Genomic DNA, 17185 nt, shown 5'->3' on the forward strand with positions numbered 1-17185 from the left:
TTAAATTTTTTACTCAAAGCTTATTTCGACTATATATAAAGATAGATGTAGATATATTTTTAATGATTATTTGATGTATCTACATAAAATTTTATGTAAATAGTTTCAGTATTTACTTTGACAGTGCTCGATACATGAGTAGAGTTAGGTAAGAAGTTTTCAAAATATATATGCCAATTAAGCAATTTTCCACATTTCATCATTGTGAGGATTCGTCAGCCTAACAAAAAATTCTGTGTAGCTTAATTGCCATATATATCTTCAAACTATATATAGAAACAGATAGATGGATATCAACTCACAAGATCCGACACCAAACATACTGTTAACACTGAGATATGCTCATATACAAAGGCGTTGGAAAGGAATGCACGAAGTAACATTTATATACTAACTAGCAGGGAGACCCGATGTTGCCCAGGATTGAATGATGGTCAACGAAGGTTTCACACTTCCAATGTTTTTATTGTCAGCGAAATTGCCCATTTTTCAATCAAATTGAGTAATTACCTGCCAAGGACCCATTGCGGTGGAGTAAGCTTCACGTACCTCTCCACAGTTACCCAGTCCACAATATATAGTAGTTTACATAGCACTGTAGAGAACCTTCTGTTGATTTTATAAATTAGTTTTATACAATGGCTTGAATTAAAGTTTATAATGCAAAAGTATCATGATTCAATTGTGCTCTAAACAGAAACATTCATTTTGGACGCACTCATGTCATATGAAAAAACTTACTGTTGATTTTATATGCTGGGCTTTTCTGCTTGTGCCATGATAAAACTTTACAAACGCAATTATGATGTTAGGCTGCATAAGAGTGTTAACTTTGATTAAAATCGGACTTCTTTCTTTAATCATATATTTTCCAATGACCAATTTTCGATACTCATTGGAGGTATTCCAATACAAAACCTATCTAAGAACATCCTCAGGCACATCAAGCACATTTGAGTGAAATTCTCTAAAAAATGGGCCTAGCCGTTTTGGAGTCTGTGTCACACATAAATAGATTAAGTGCCATAAATATATATATATATATATATATATATAGTTAAAAGAAGTATTTAAGGATATATGGAAAGTTTTCAATATATTAAAAAAAAAAAAAAAAAACTCATCTCTAACATATTTAATTATCAAATAATCCTCTAGACAACCCTGTCTACCCTCGAATATAACCTATACAAACTCCCCTAATATTCCAATTTCTTAATGTTGCATCTTTATCTTGTTACCTAGCAACTCCGTTCCTCTTCTGATAAAAAGCATTAGGCTTCGAAATGCCTGGCATAAAAAAACTTCCATACTCCCTACACACTGTATTGTATTCTCTTGTTTCAAATTGATCAGTAAGTCTATACACATCAGTATATATTTTTCTATTGTGTGTGTGGATGCTCTCTTCTCTTTCCTGCAACCTCTTTCTCACAGAAAAGATGTTGTGAGCCTGTCTTTGCTTTATTGCTATTTTCATGGCAAGTGCTCGTCTGAGCTCCAATCTATGCTCCCCCTCCAAACTTTGAGAAACACTCGTCTAGCTGAAAACACTATCAATTTCCCTCACTCTTTATCTGTGCCTTAACCTAAACGTAGATTCCATGAACAAAGTTTCTTTCTTAGAACTGCACGCTTGTGGAACTGTCTTCCGTTTACCTGCTTTCCAGCTGACTACAATATGGTCGTCTTCAAGTCCAATGTAAACAAGTTCTTGATGAGCCGTTCCACTTAAGTTAACAAATTTGCACTAACTTCTGTACACTCTTTAACAATTATCCTTGAGTGGCCGATGGGCCATATGTAAAAAAAAAAAAAAAAAAAATATATACATGGACTCCAAAGCGGCTAGACCAACAAAATCTCACACATACAGAGACAAAGTGCCTTACATATATTGCAATTATTATAATGTTTTGATATTCATGATTAAATTAAAAACAAAAAAACAACGGGAGGCCAGCTGACTGGTTTCACCCTCACTCTTCTAGAGCTGGATGGAGGTATTTTATTTTTAAAAGCGAGAGGAGTCTAAGAAGGAAAATATACGTTTTAAATAAAGTGTGCTAACGGGGGTGAGGGTGGGGGCAGGGGCAGGATCCAGGAAACACTATATGTCTAAAATAAACCTATGTATGATAAATGTACAATCATGGAATCTTTTAGAGGCTTATTACGTTCAGACCTAAAAGGCATTCCTTCTGTTTACAAAGAGAATGTCTTTTCAAATGAACTCCAAGATCTTAAGGGGAAAATCAGTACGAACACGACTCAAAATGGTAAGGGAGTCAATCCTGAAGTTCGTAGCATAAGATGGAAAATGTTAATTTTAACTGTATTTCTCATAGTTAACGTTGGCCGTGTGGTTTATTCCTTTGCATTTCAAAATGTTTTGTCCTTTAGCTGGGATATAGGTATATAATAATTCACTAATTATAATTAGGCCAATGTGCTCCGTTATGCTAACTGAAGACGCCTCAACATTTTTCAATAAATCAATTACTTGAATAGGATAATAATGGTTATTCAGGGTATCCTGAAAAGGATTATTGTAGGGAAAAATCAGTGCAAACAAATAATTTCAGAGTTAATAAAAACCTGTATTTTTCATCGTAAAAGACTGGCGGCAATGTTTGAACGGGCAGCATATGCTCAATGAACCATTTTATTGAAACAACAAAGATGGCGGCCAATTCAAACTACTAGAAATGACATTGGATAGTACAGATATTTATATCTCAAACTATTTATCTGCGCTAATTTTCCCTGCGATATTCGTGTTCAGCATACTTGAAAACCTTTTAAAGTTGTCATTTAAAAAAAACAAAATGTTGAGGCATCTTCAGTTGGCGTAATGGAGCACATTGACCCATAATTTTACCAACTTGGACAGTTCATCAGGGCAAAAAAGAATACAAAAACCAATTTTCAAAGTTTTAAACAGCGGAACGGACAAGCCTCCCTTATCACCAATTTCATATTTACGATTATTTTTTTGGTACTCCCAATATATCCTCTGACGGGAAGAACCAGAAACAGTCAAGTAGTTTTCTAGATATTAAGATATTTTTTTCACTGTATTACTGAATGAATTTCAGTGGTCGTCGCCATTCTTTACATAGGGAGGGTTTGGGTTGTAATGATGTGTTTTGTGTAATAAGGCTCATCTAGCCGTTTCCAGTTATTCTCGACATCTGCCGGGCAAACCCAAGTGACTTCGTGGAAATCGTGGCTTCATAAATGCAAAAGGGTGCTGATGTATTTTTGGTAATGCACTATTTTTAAATAGTTTTTGCAGATTAAATTCAAGTTTCACGATATCTTTTTTGGGTTTGTATTACTATACAAATAGATTCGACTCTCTGCTGGACACGGTAAGTTTGAGAAAATGAGTTAAAAATAAAAAAAACTATACAAAATATTGCTAGAAACTCGCTCAATATATGTTACCGTGATCTAGGTTGACATATTATTGGTGTTTTTTTAACAGTATTTTGTATAGTTTTTTTTTTTTATTTTAAACTCATATTCCCAAACTTACCATGTTCAACAGAGTTAGCCGCCATTTTAAATTTTCCAATACATCGGCAAACACTATGTTTTTCGAGCTGAATAAACATGTTACATTGAATAAAAACACTAATAAAGCATCCAGTTAGGTAGAAAAGTAACTTATCTTGCCTTTGGTAACATTTATTTGTTATATATTTGTTTTTTTGACAAATTTTTCGAATCTATGTGTACAGTAATACAAACCCTCTTTTTAAAATTTAATTGTTAGGTGGAAGCACAGAATAGTTACAAAACATCTTCTCCTCCCCATCTTAAGAATGGCTTTCGAAATAACGTTATTATTTCAGCACGGTACCAATAATACACAGGTACCTGCAAAAGCACTGTTAAGTTTTGTAAAGTATACTTGCCTTCATATATCTCTTTGACGATTGCGTGAATCAATCATTTATAAAATCTGTTTTATTTCATGTTGGATTTGTCCACTTCCGGTATGTAATGGTAGTCACGCAGTTAATACAAGTCCGGCAGTAGTTTAATTAATTTATTTAAAATTAAATACTAACATTAATTTCCGTTAATTAAATTTCAGTGTTATTTTAATTAATTCTAATCAATTTCAATGTATTATTTTCTAATATAAAACTTAATAATTTTCAAACATGTGCCGGAGTTTGTTCCATATCGTAGAGTTGAGTGTACAATTTCTATATTAACTTCCGGTCTGTTTCGATCTAACGCTTGTTTATCAAATTAAAGCTTACATTTTCTTAATTCTCTTATTACTAGTTATGTTTTTTTTTTTTTTTAATATTGTAAGTTTTATTTACTTTTATTATTATTTAATCGGTAAATGTGTAGTTTAGCGACGTAAATTATTTGACAGACAAAAAAAAAAAAATTATAGAAACTATTTTTATATAAAACATTATGAGATCCAAAGGCTGAAAGGAAACGAGAAATTTCGTTTTCATTATTTTTTCGTCATTTTTAATAGGCTGAATGTACGACATTCAAGGCCGCCATATTGCTTTTAAAATTTGGCCTTTCTAAGGTTTGACAGATTGGCATTTTTACGCTACAAAATAATATGGCGGCCAAAAACAGTTCATGAAAGAGTGCAATGACATTGTACACTTCTCACACTGACCCATCCTCCCCAGAGCGCTAGGAGTGTCAAAAGCCGCCATTGAAAACTTGCATAAACATCAGATTATATTAGACTGTTTCGAAGCTTATAATCAATATGAAAATATAATTTCAAACCGTAATTTTTTTTTCCAATAAAATGAGGAAAGACCAAATTTTAAAATAATGAAAAGTTTAATCGAAGAAAATACAATATTTTTTTTCATCGGGGTTTTAAAAAAAAGATTTCACGAAATTCAACAAATTTTAACTGATACCAAAATCTATTAAATATATAAATGCAAAAAAAAAAAAAAAAAACGAAAAAAAATCACTTACCTGTAACCCCCCCCCAAAAAAAAAACTAAGCAATACCCCCCCTTTTTTCGTTTGTCGGATTCTCTGCTAAATTTACTAATCCACAAGTTTATTTATGTAAAGTTTTAAATTAAAAAATAGTTTTCTAAATAATTAAAAATTATAGTATTAACCAGTATAAACAAAAACAACAACAACAAAAAAAAAATGAGCAAAAATAAATTCTTGACATGTCATTTATTCGGTGGGTTTCTATCCGTAGTTTTGCATTATTTTTTGTGACATTTATTTGTTATATACATGGTACTTCTACAGCTTATTGCCGAAAATTGAAGACGCCATTTTTTTTTCGGGCACCTGTCGTTATAATCAGAAGGAGAAATCATTATTTTAAACAATGGCTGAAGTAGGAAATAAATAACAAAAAAACTTAAGCTAGATATTAATTACTTCCGGAAAGAACTATGAAGTAAATTAAGAAAGTGAAAGAGAACATATATCCAAAATTTTTTAATTGGAAATGTTTCGATTTAATGAAAACGGGAAAGTTTTTCATGAAACATTTTTTTATTATTAAAAACAGAAAATGAAAATGACATATTCAATTATTTAAACTGGGCGAGCGCCATTTGAAAACCCAAAACATTTATTGTATCAAAATATAATTGTAAAAATATTTATTGAAAAGTCGGTGCTAGTGCACTTACTGATCCGCGCTATTTTTAAAATCGTATTTCCAAGTTTTATGATATGTTTTTTTTTATTCAATTGTAAGGTTGAAGTATAGAATAGGTACAAAACACCCTCCCCTCCTCATGTTAAGAATGGCTTTTTAAATAACGTTATTATTTCAGCGCGGATCAATAAGTGCACTAGTACCGAAAAGTCTGCCTAAGAAAATATAATTTTAATAAAACAATTTCGGTAATTTTTTTTGTTATTTTCTACTTCGGTATAGTTTAAAATACTGATTTCTCCCTACAGGTGCCTTGGAAAAAAAAAAAAAAAAAAAAAAAAAAAAAAATGGCGTCTCCATTTTCGGCGATAAACTGTAGACGTACCATATTTTTTTTTTTTTTAAATATATATATATATATATATATATATATTTTACTACCTTTCGTAAAAAGCAAACCGGTGGAGGAAGTATCTTGCCTTTGGTAACATTTGTGGGTTTGTAGATTCGAAAAAGTTCTCACAAAACAAATATATAACAAATAAATGTTATCAAAGGCAAGATAAGTTACTTTTCTACCAAATTGGATATATTTTTTGTGTTTTCATTCAATGTAACATGTTTATTCAGCTCGAAAAACAGTGTTTACCGATGTATTAGATTCTAATACATTTTCTAATAATTAGAAAATTTAAAATGGCAGCCGACTCTCTCTTTAAGGCGCTAAGTTTGGGAAAATGAGTTATAAATAAAAAAAACAGACAAAATACTGTATATATATATATATATATATATATATATATATATATATATATATATATATATATTCGGCGGGTTTTAACAGTATTTTGACTGTTTTTTTTAATTTATAACTCTTTTTCCCAAACTTACCGTCTCCGAGAGAGAGAGTCGACCGACATTTTGAATTTTCCAATACTTCGGTAAACACTGTATGTTTTTCGAGTTGAATAAACATGTTACATTAAATATAATATAAACACTAAAAACATATCCAGTTGGGTAGAAAAGTAACTTATCTTGCCTTTGCTAACATTTATTTGTTATATATTTGTTTTGTGACAACTTTTTCGAATCTGTGCGTACAGTAAAACAAACCCACATTTGTTGATAAAATCACTAAATACTGTGTTGAGTCAATAGCGAGAAAATAATTCTGTGTAAGCATTAAAGATTTTTTTTTTTTTAATATTATTGCATGAAGAGTCATTTCGAGTTAAATCTTTTACGAAATACACATTTTTATTGATAAATACACACTTTAAATATCGAGTAATGAAAACATTTTTCGGGCTTACGTTTTGTTGATGTAAAAAGCGAAACGCTGACCCGTAAACGAACCGGAAACCGAAACGAGCACTTCCTTCATTATTGGAGAAAACATTATCTAGTTTCGTTTTCCGTTTCGGATCACGGCGTTTCGCTTTTTATATCAACAAAATCTTAGCCTGAAAACGTGTTCCTATTTACAATGCCTCCCCACGGGACAGAGTTAGACACCAGGGTCGTTTTTTTAACGTGGAGAAAAGGAACAAAAATAAAAATTGTCTCAGTCGTGAACTGACAGAACAAGAAATTGAAGTGCAGCATCTGAAGAACAGATATTACACTTTGATCTTGTCCCGAAGATTGCTCGATATGTAGATATTTAAGTGCGTATTTTGTCTCTAACACAAGGTGTGTTTCTAAAAAGATTTCAACTCGAAATGACAAAACATTTAAATGTCTACACAGCATTATTTTCTCGATATCAACTCAATACAGTATTTAGTGACTGTACCCATTTCTTATATATTTGTTTATTGACCACCTTTTGTTTTTTCGTCTGTTGCAGTGTTGTTGCCCATACTAATAAATTCCAGGTCAAGATGGTCTGGTTGTCCCACTTGAAGACTTAACTTCAAAGAGTTGCTTTTTGAAGATTTAACTTCAAAGAGTTGCTTTGATTATAAATCTAGAGATGATATGTATTGAGAGACTGTCATCTTGAGTCTGTCTTCCTTCTCACCGTATATATTGTATTGTAATACAATTAATGAATATTATCAAAAATTCGCACTCGAAATCGGACGGCCATCTTGTTTGTTCGACGTTGTCTTTGTTACCGATTACCAATATCTGTACTCTTATAAATTTGGGTTTTAGATAGGGAATATGCGTGAAATATGTCTAAGTAATTGATACTTACATTTTTGTTGGTTAGAAGGTCCATGCCAATTTGACCAAGAAACGATATGCAAATAAAAAAGGGAACCAGCCAGAAAGTCAACGAGAACCCCCCCCCCATTTCCGTACATGCGTACAACGCGTTTCCTTAACGGTGATACGTGACACAACCACTTTCCGATAAATACGCTAAATGAAATTCTAATTTTTTAGTGCCCCTCCCCTCCAAAATGTAAACAAATTTCACGGAAAAATTAATTCAGTAGTTTTATTATTATTATTATTATTATTATTATTGTTATTATTGTGTGTGTAAGTCGACGGTTGGGGTCTCAAAATTCTAGTGTCGTTTTAAGTTTCGGACAAGTTAGGTCACATGGTACTAGCCAACCAGTGATCAATTATTAAAGCCTATTCTTTTTTTGATATGTACGGTATTACAATATTACAATCACCCCCACTTCCGATTAAAAGTCGAAAAAAAAAAAAAAAAAAAAAAAAAAAAAAAAAAAAATCATTGAAATTTCCCTTTTGAACTTTTTTTTTTTTTTAGAATGAACATGTCCTTTCAGGTGTGCCTTGTCGCTTGTTTCCGACTTTCTTTTTTTTTAACGGGGGGGGGGGGACAAAAAACAATTTGTTTATAAATAAAACTGATTCTTCAAATTGATTCTTATCCAGAATTCCCCCTATAAAAAACAAAACTACAAAACCTTCTCAATCACCGATTGTCATGACAATTAACACCCTATTTGAAAGGACATCCTTCAAACTCCTCGGTTTAACATTATAAGGCAACATAAATTGGAACAAACATATAGAAGACATTGCCAAGGCTGCTGCAAAGAAGATGGGCTCCCTCTACCGTGCTAGAAAATAACTCACATTAGATTGTATCTTAAATTCCTACAAATTCACCATTCGCCATGCATGAAGTATTGCTGCTACATCTACTACCAGTCTTTCATTCTTAGACAAAGTTTAAAACAATGCAAATTCTAATAAATATAAATACCCGTTCACATACACTTTTCACGATAAAGCTAGAACCCAGAATTAGATAGAATGTACGTTGTCGATGCAATTGCTCGATTCTATCTAATTCTGGGTTCTAGCTTTAAGCAAGCTCGAACCCGTACCGTAAAGGAAGAAAAGAACAGGGGGAGAAAAAACCGTGACACCTTTGCTGTTACGACCACCATCAAACCGAAAGTGACATAGGTTTAAATTAAGGCTAGAAAATAGAAAAGAGAGGATGACTTTTTAAAATATCGGTGAAAAAAGCGACCCTCCCCCACCTGTAGAAAAGTGCCAAGGTGAAGATATTAATGTTTTTAGCAAATTTTTCGATATTTGTCATCTGAAAGGCCGAAGCCAAAAACGATACTGATCTTGTAAAAATCCGTCGCCTCTGTCAAAAATTTTAGGCAGACATGCAAACATACATACATTTATATATTGGTAACTAAAAATTTTCGATCCAAACCGTTGCCGGGTGTTTGGAGGTGTATGTTGAGCAAAAAAAAAAAAAAAAAAAAAAGGATAAAAAAGAGCGGTCAATTTTTTTTAACTTTGACCCCTATTACGACCCCTTAATATTTATTGTTTTGGGCTCAAATCAAGTTATTAAATTAGATCCATGTCAAAGGAACCTATATCTAATATTTCAAGTGCTTATACTCAAAATTAGCGGAGGAGTTTGATGGAGTTCTCAAAAGTCAAATCGTTGGACTTTGACCCCTTAACAGCCAAATTTCTGGCCGAAAACGGATAAAGATTTTCCCAAATCTCACTACCCTGTATATCAAATTTCGAGTCTGTAGACTGAAAATTGACAGAGTTAAAGTGAAGGCAAATGTACATAGACACGTTCACTTTTATAGATATATAGATTAACTCACTACTGATCTGATACTGATACAAAACAGTATATAAAAGAGCTACCATTTTAAGGTAGGGGCGTCTTGTCTTGTTTGCAGTCTAGTCTTACATTTTAGTCTTGCAGCCTTGCGTCCTACCAGTCTTGCATCTTACACTCTACAAGTGCACTCTGTAAATGTAAAGTGCTATTCCCCAGGAGATAAAGTTTATTTTAAAAATTTTCAAATTGGGAAAAATCATTGGGTGGACAGTATCATTAACAAAAGAATTGGGAACATGGTCTATATTATTCAAGGCCCAAGTTTTGTCTGTAAAAGACATATTCATCAAATCCGTTCCAGAATTTTGGAAAATACAGAGGAAATCCCAATGGAAACGTTGTGCGACACATTTGACATTCCAAAACCGGTGTGTATACACGGATCCATGAATGTATCCCTTGAGCCTCCCATACGAACTAAACAGAATTCTTTACCGCAGGAAACTCTGACCAAAAGGAAAAGCACACATAAAAGGAAAGTCGTCAGACGTTTAAGCCCGGATCCTAAACGGAAGCGGTATTAAAGCTAAAATCGGGAAGATTTCAGCTTCAGGGGGAGATGTTATAAGGGACATAACTACGTATCGAATCAGATACGAAACAGGATATACAAGATCTACCATTTTAAGGTAGGGCGTCTTATCTTGTTTGCAGACTAGTTTTACGTTTTAGTCTTGCGGTTTTGCCCTGCAGCCTTGTGTCTTTCCAGTCTTGTGTCTTACACTCTACAAGTGTACTCCGGTTAACCAAGCTTCCCAGGGACGAGCATTTAGCTCTTACACGCTAAGTTCCTTTACATTTATCTAACTTCAATAGCAAGTAGCCATTTTGTATTTGTATTATTGCGAAGTACTAGCAAACCTTCTATTTGTTATGCATCCCATTCGGCGTATTTTGCCATATAATTACACTTACTATTACTCTAAAGTTAATTACTCTTAATTCACTATTAATCTCAAGATTATTTCCTATTACTCTGCCTTTTCATAGCTTGCCCTATGTGTGAATATACTTTTATGTAAAATTTCAAATGTTTAGACCATAAATTGTCTGAGTAATTTCGTGGAGACAGCAAAGGTAAATTTTTTACATTTGACCCCAATTTTGATCCCTTAACATTTATTTTTTTGGTTTCAAATCAAAATAAAATGTTCAACCAATGTCCAAGTTACCTACATTTAAAATTTCAAGTGTTTAGACCCAAAATTGGTGGAGGAGTTTGGTAGAGTCTGCAAAGTTCAACTCTTTCAACTTTAACCTTTTGGCAGCCAAATCTTTGCCCCAAACCTTTTTAAAACGCTTGCCACATGTCTGAATACCTCTTATGTAAAATTTCAAATGTTTAGACAGAAAATTGGCTTAGTAGTTTGCGAGAAACCACAAAGGTCAAATCTTTTGAAACATGACCCCTTGGCAGCTCAAATTTTGAAAAAGGGGAGGTTGGGGGGGAGGGGACTCATTCCGAAAGGCATTTTCTTATTTTCAACCTACCCATGTTAAGAATGGTTTTCAGAATAAACAGGTTGGACAACCATAGCATATTAATCAAATTTTCTTGAATTTGAATTTTTGAAAGTAATTTTTTGGGGGTGGAATGAGCTAGAAATGACGTTGAATAAACATTTACATTTCGTAGAATTAACTTCACAGTTCGTCTGCGCATGATCCCTGAACCATTTCATTGAAACAACAAAGATGGCAGCCAATTCAAACTATTAGAAATGACATTGGATATTACAGGTATTTATATCTTAAACTATTTGTCAGTGCTAATTTTCCCTGCGATATTCGTTTTCAGCATACCCCAAAACCCTATACAGTTCATGAGGGCAAAAATGCATACAAAAACCAAATATCAAAGTTTTAAAAAGCTGAACGGACAAGCCTCCCTTATCAACAGTTCGATATTTACGATTATTTTTTTTTGCTACTCCCAAATATATCCTACGTGTATGTATACAAATGGCTTCCCATCATCAATGTTTTATGGTTGATACTTCTGCATTTATGAACCCGCAATTTCTATGAAATGACTCGGGTGTGCGCGGCAGATGACGAGAAGAACCAGAAACAGTCAAGTAGTTTTCTAGATATTAATGAATTTCAGTGGTCGTCGCCATTCTTAACATAGGGAGGGTTTGGGTTGTAATGATGTGTTTTGTGTAATAAGGCTCATCTAGCCGTTTCCAGTTATTCTCGCAAACCCAAGTGACTTCGTGGAAATTGTGGCTTCATAAATGCAAAAGGGTGCTGACGTATTTTTGGTAACGCACTATTTTTAAATAGTTTTTGCAGATTAAATTCAAGTTTCACAATATCTTTTTTGTGTTTGTATTACTATACACATAGATTCGACTTTCTGCTGGACATGGTAAGTTTGAGAAAAGGAGTTAAAAATGAAAAACTATACAAAATACTGTTAGAAACTCACTACATATATGTTACCATGATGTAGGCTGACATATGATGGGTGTTTTTTTTAACAGTTTTGTATAGTTTTATATTTTAAACTCATTTTCCCAAACTTTCGGTGTTCAACAGAGTCTGCTGTTATTTAAAATTTTCCTATACATTGGCATACACTATGTTTTTCGAGCTGAATAAACGTTACATTAAATAAAAACACTAAAAATTATACAGTTTGTTAGAAAAGTAACTTATCTTGCTTTTGATAACATTTGTTATATATATTTTTTTTGACAATTTTTTTTAATCTATGTGTATAGTAATACAAACCTTTTTTTGTTTTAATTAAATTATTAGGTGGAAGCACAGAATAGTTACAAAACATCTTCCCCTCTCCATCTTAAGAATGGCTTTCGAAATAACGTTATTATTTCAGCACGGTACTAATAATACACAGGTACCTGCAAAAGCAGTCTTAAGTTTTGTAAAGTATACTTGCCTTCATATATATTTCTTTGACGATTGCGTGAATACAATATCATTCATAAAATCTGTTTTATTTCATGCTGGATTTGTCAACTTCCGGTATGTAATGGTAGTCACGCAGTTAATATCAGTCCGGCAGCAGTTTAGTAATTAATTTATTTAAAATTAAATACCAACATTAATTTCCGTTAATTAAATTTCAGTATTATTTTAATTAATTCTAATCAATCTCAATTTATTATTTTCTAATTTAAAACTTAATAATTTTCAAACATGTGTCCGTGTTTGTTCCATGTGTTTACAATTTCTATATTAACTTCCGGTCTGTTTCGATCTTACGCTTGTAATACTTTATCAAATTAAAGCTTTCATTTTCTTAATTCTCTTATTACTAGTTATTTTTTTTTTTTAATATTGCAAATTTTATTTGCTTTTATTATTTAATCGGTAAATGTTTAGTTTAGCGGCGTAAATTAACAGACAAAAAATTATAGAAACTATTTGTTTTTATATAAAACATTATTAGACATTCAGGCCGCCGAATTGCTTTTAAAATTTGTCCTTTTGACAGATTGGCATTTTTAAGACCAAATTTGGCCTTTTTTTTATGCTACAAAAATATATGGTGGCCAAAAACATAGTTCCTGAAAGAGTAAAAAGGTCAAATTTGGCCTCAATAGACCAAAATTTAAAAGCAATTTCAGCCTCTGTGTCTAATAATGTGTTTTATAGTTTTTCTATTTTTTTTGGCTGTGAAATAATTTATGTCATTAAACTACACAAATCTTTATGCATTATTGCTTTTTGCCAGAAGTATTGGAAGGAGTGCAACGACTTTGTACTCTTCTCACACATCCCCCTCCTCCCCTGGCCTGAACCCACTGGACTACTTTGTTTGATCATATGTCGAGAACATCACCAACATGACCTCTTACAACACCAAAACTAACCTGATTGCTGCCATCCGTAGAGTATTTGCCGAGCTCCCGTCGGCGCTTATAGAAAAGGCATGCTCCCAGTTCTGAACCCGTATTGAGGCGATGATTGAGGCTGAAGGCGGCTACATTGAATAGATGTCAGCTCTACTACATAATCAAGTTACCTGAATTGATTTTTTCCAATAAAAGTTTGAAAATAAAGCTGTAGTGTTGTTTTCTTTAAGGCGACAAATTTATACATAAAGAACATCACCAACATGACTTCCCACAACACCAAAACCAGATTGATTGCCAATATTCAATGAGCTCCCACCGGGGTTCCAGACCAGTATTGAGATGGTGATTGAGGCTGAAGGCGGCTACATTGAATAGATGTCAGCTCTACCACATAATTAAGTTACCTGAACCGATTTTTTTCAATAGTTTTTAAAATAAAGCTGTAGTGTTTTTTTTTTTTTTTAAGGGCAACTTTTATTGTTCCACCCTGTACGTTAAAACACAAAAAATTTATCCAGGTAAAGTAGAAGAGTAACTTATCTTGCCTTTTGGTAACATTTATTTGTTATATATAGGTTTGTGTTACGATACACAGATTCAAAAAAGTTGTTGACAAAACAAACATAACAAATAAATGTTATCAAAGGCAAGATAAGTTACTTTTCTACCTAACTGGATAAGTTTTTAGTGTTTTTATTTAATGTAAAATGTTTATTCGGTTTGAAAATCATTGAGTGTTTATTGATATATTTGAAAAAGATAAATGGCGGCGAGGTCTCTGCTGAATATGTTAAGTTTGGGAAAATGAGTTCAAACTAAAAAATTATACAAAATACTGTTAGAAACTCACTCAATATATGTTACTGTTACATAGACTGACATATATTTTTACTCTTAATGCATCTAAAACCAAGCTTCTATCTTTGCATCATCAACGTTCTGATCCCATTTGGCATCAATTGAAATGAATGGCTGTCATCTTGGGGAGGCTCCATGTTTTGACAAGCTTCTGGGCTCGACTTTTACTTCTGATCTGAAATGGAACACATACATCAAATCTATTGCCAAATCCATTGTCACTGGAAAAATGGTGGGATTCTTCTATCGATCAGGTAGATATCTCACTGCTGATGCAATTCTCTACCTATATAAGAAACATGTGCGCCCGAGGATGGAGTATTGTTGCCACATCTGAGCAGGAGTTGTAAGAAAGACCTTGATACCTTTTTCTCTTCCCTGCAATATCTTTCCCACAGAAAAATCATTCAGTGTTTATTGATATATTTTAAAAAGACAAATGGCGGCGAGGTCTCTGCTGAATACGTTTAGTTTGGGAAAATGAGTTCAAACTAAAAAATTATACAATATCTTTCCCACAGAAAAGACGTTGCGAGCCTATCTCTACTTTGTCATTATTTTCATTGCAAATGCTCGTCTGAATTCCAATCCATGGACCCCCTCACCAAACTTTTATGAGAAACACGCGTCTAGCTGAAAACACTATCAATAATTTCCCCCACTCTTTATCTTTCCGGCTGACTACAATATGGCTGTCTTCAAGTCCAACATAAACAAATTCTTGTTTTGTAAAAGGACTTACCAAAACCAAAGAACTTTCATTGCTGCTATTTGTGAATAAATTTTGAGTTTAAAGGTATGGCTTTTGTTTGTGGAATTCATTTTCTTCTGTAGGGAGGAAAATGAGAAACGTGAGAAAGAAATTTCTCACACCAGCTGACTATAATATGGTTGTCTTCAAGTCCAATGTAAACAAGTTCTTGATGAGCCGTTCCCCTTAAGTAATCCAATCTACCAAATTTACACTACTAACGATTACTACGACATTGTCCCATTGGCTGTACAGTTATTAACTCTTATCCTTGAGTGGCCTCTTGGCCTTGATAAGTGGGGACACCCTTATAAAAAAAAAAACCCCAATAAAAGCATTTATCAGCAGAAAATAGTACTTTATGATTACTTCCCCCTTCATAATTAACAATACTGCCACCTCCCAACTCTACAACAACAACAACAATAATAACAACTAGCAGGACCTGTGGAAATTCAACAGGGGATTCTTTCATATGTAATATATTGATGTTGCCATTTTATGGATGTTCAGCGTAAATTGCTTATGTGAATCATTTAAATTAAATGAAAGTTCCGCGGATTTATTTAAATGCTTGATCTTTGTGCAGGAACTCAAAGCACCAAGGGACAAAGATATCAGATCCCGGATCCTGACAATTATGGAATTGGACTCAAATGTAACTTTACAAAAAATTACCGAGGAATGTCAACGTCTCATTAATATCAAGAGAGACAACACCCGCATTGAAGAAAAAAGTGTTTACAAGGTACAACATGTAAAAAGGCAAAGGACCTCGAGAACGTACAACACCTAAGGACCAAAATTGTGAATACTGTGGAAATACGAGACACACCAAAAAGACCTGCTGGTTAAGGAATAGGATATGTTACGAATGTGGATTCAGAGGCCACAAGGGAACGTACTGTGACCAGAAGAAAAAGTGAATGCGCTTTGCACAAGGAAAGAGAAAAGTTGCGAATGGCGTAAGTATGTCGATGTTCACATAAATGGACATCCTGTAACATTACTCCTGGATAGTGGTGCGGACATCAGCATCATAGATGAAGATATCTGGAGAAGGATCGGTCGACCTGAACTAATGGAAACTAACAAGATGGCGAAGAGTGTGTGCGGCAAAAAGTTGGAATTCAAAGGAGAACTGAGGTGCAACGTGACATTTGGTGGTCATACACGCAAGTCCAAAATGTACGTGATACCAGGAAGGAACACAAGTCTATTTGGAGTGGATTGGTTTGTCCTGTTTAACTTATGGGAACGACCAATTAATTCTTTTTGTAATAGGTTGAACACAGAGAAATCGAACCAAGTGGAAGGCTTCCTGGACAATGTAAAAGCAGAATTCCCAAGAGTTTTTGCCGAAGGACTTGCACACTGTGTGAAAATACAAGCCAAATTTGAAGTGAAGAAAGATGTCACCCCAGTATTCAAACCTAAAAGAAATGTACCTTTTTCATCGACGGACGCAATTGAGAAGGAGTTGGGGAGACTTCAACAATAAGATTTCATTGAAAAAGTTGACCATATGGATTGGGCAAGCCAGACTGTAAATGTGAAGAAAAAGAATAACAAAATCAGAGTCTGTGCTGATTTCTCAAAGGGCATGAATGTTTGTGTAAAGGACCACAATTATCCCCTTCCGTCGGCAGGAGATCTATTCTCAAAACTAAACAGAGGAAAAATTTTTTCCAAGATAGACCTCTCGGACACGTACTTGCAAATCAAGGTCAATGATGAATGCTCAAAGTACCTGTGCATTAACACGCATAAGGGTATCTTCAATCTAAAGAGGCTTCCTTTCAGATTAAAGGTCGACCCTGTTCTCTTCCAACAGATAACGGATACAATGCTTGCAGGGTTGGAAGTTGCAATGGCATACCTTGACGATGTCTTGATGAAGAGCAGTAATTTGCAAGAGCACAAGAAGCACGTCAAAGAAGTACTTAAGAGAATGGAGGTGTTTGATTTCAGATTGAGTCCGGAGAAATGCGATTTCTTCATGGAAAAGA

At 33.6% G+C, this 17185-nt stretch overlaps 1 long non-coding RNA gene across 5 annotated transcripts in view; it reads right to left on the bottom strand.

Annotated features, from left to right (window-relative positions):
• The window catches only part of LOC145260672 (uncharacterized), a 98874-nt gene extending 86039 nt beyond the window's left edge, over window positions 1–12835 (bottom strand). For 3 of the 5 annotated variants that reach the window (XR_013864347.1, XR_013864350.1, XR_013864349.1), the window contains exon 1: window positions 12646–12835. This is a non-coding gene — a long non-coding RNA (uncharacterized LOC145260672). Of the gene's footprint in view, window positions 1–3923; window positions 4014–12645 lie in introns of those variants that run through there. The other 2 variants (XR_013864351.1, XR_013864348.1) reach the window with 1 other exon arrangement.
• Between the last annotated feature and the right edge of the window lie 4350 nt (window positions 12836–17185).

This window comes from Euprymna scolopes, chromosome 36, assembly GCF_053919585.1.
Source record: "Euprymna scolopes isolate OS-2025 chromosome 36, ASM5391958v1, whole genome shotgun sequence".
Taxonomy (NCBI): domain Eukaryota; kingdom Metazoa; phylum Mollusca; class Cephalopoda; order Sepiida; family Sepiolidae; genus Euprymna; species Euprymna scolopes.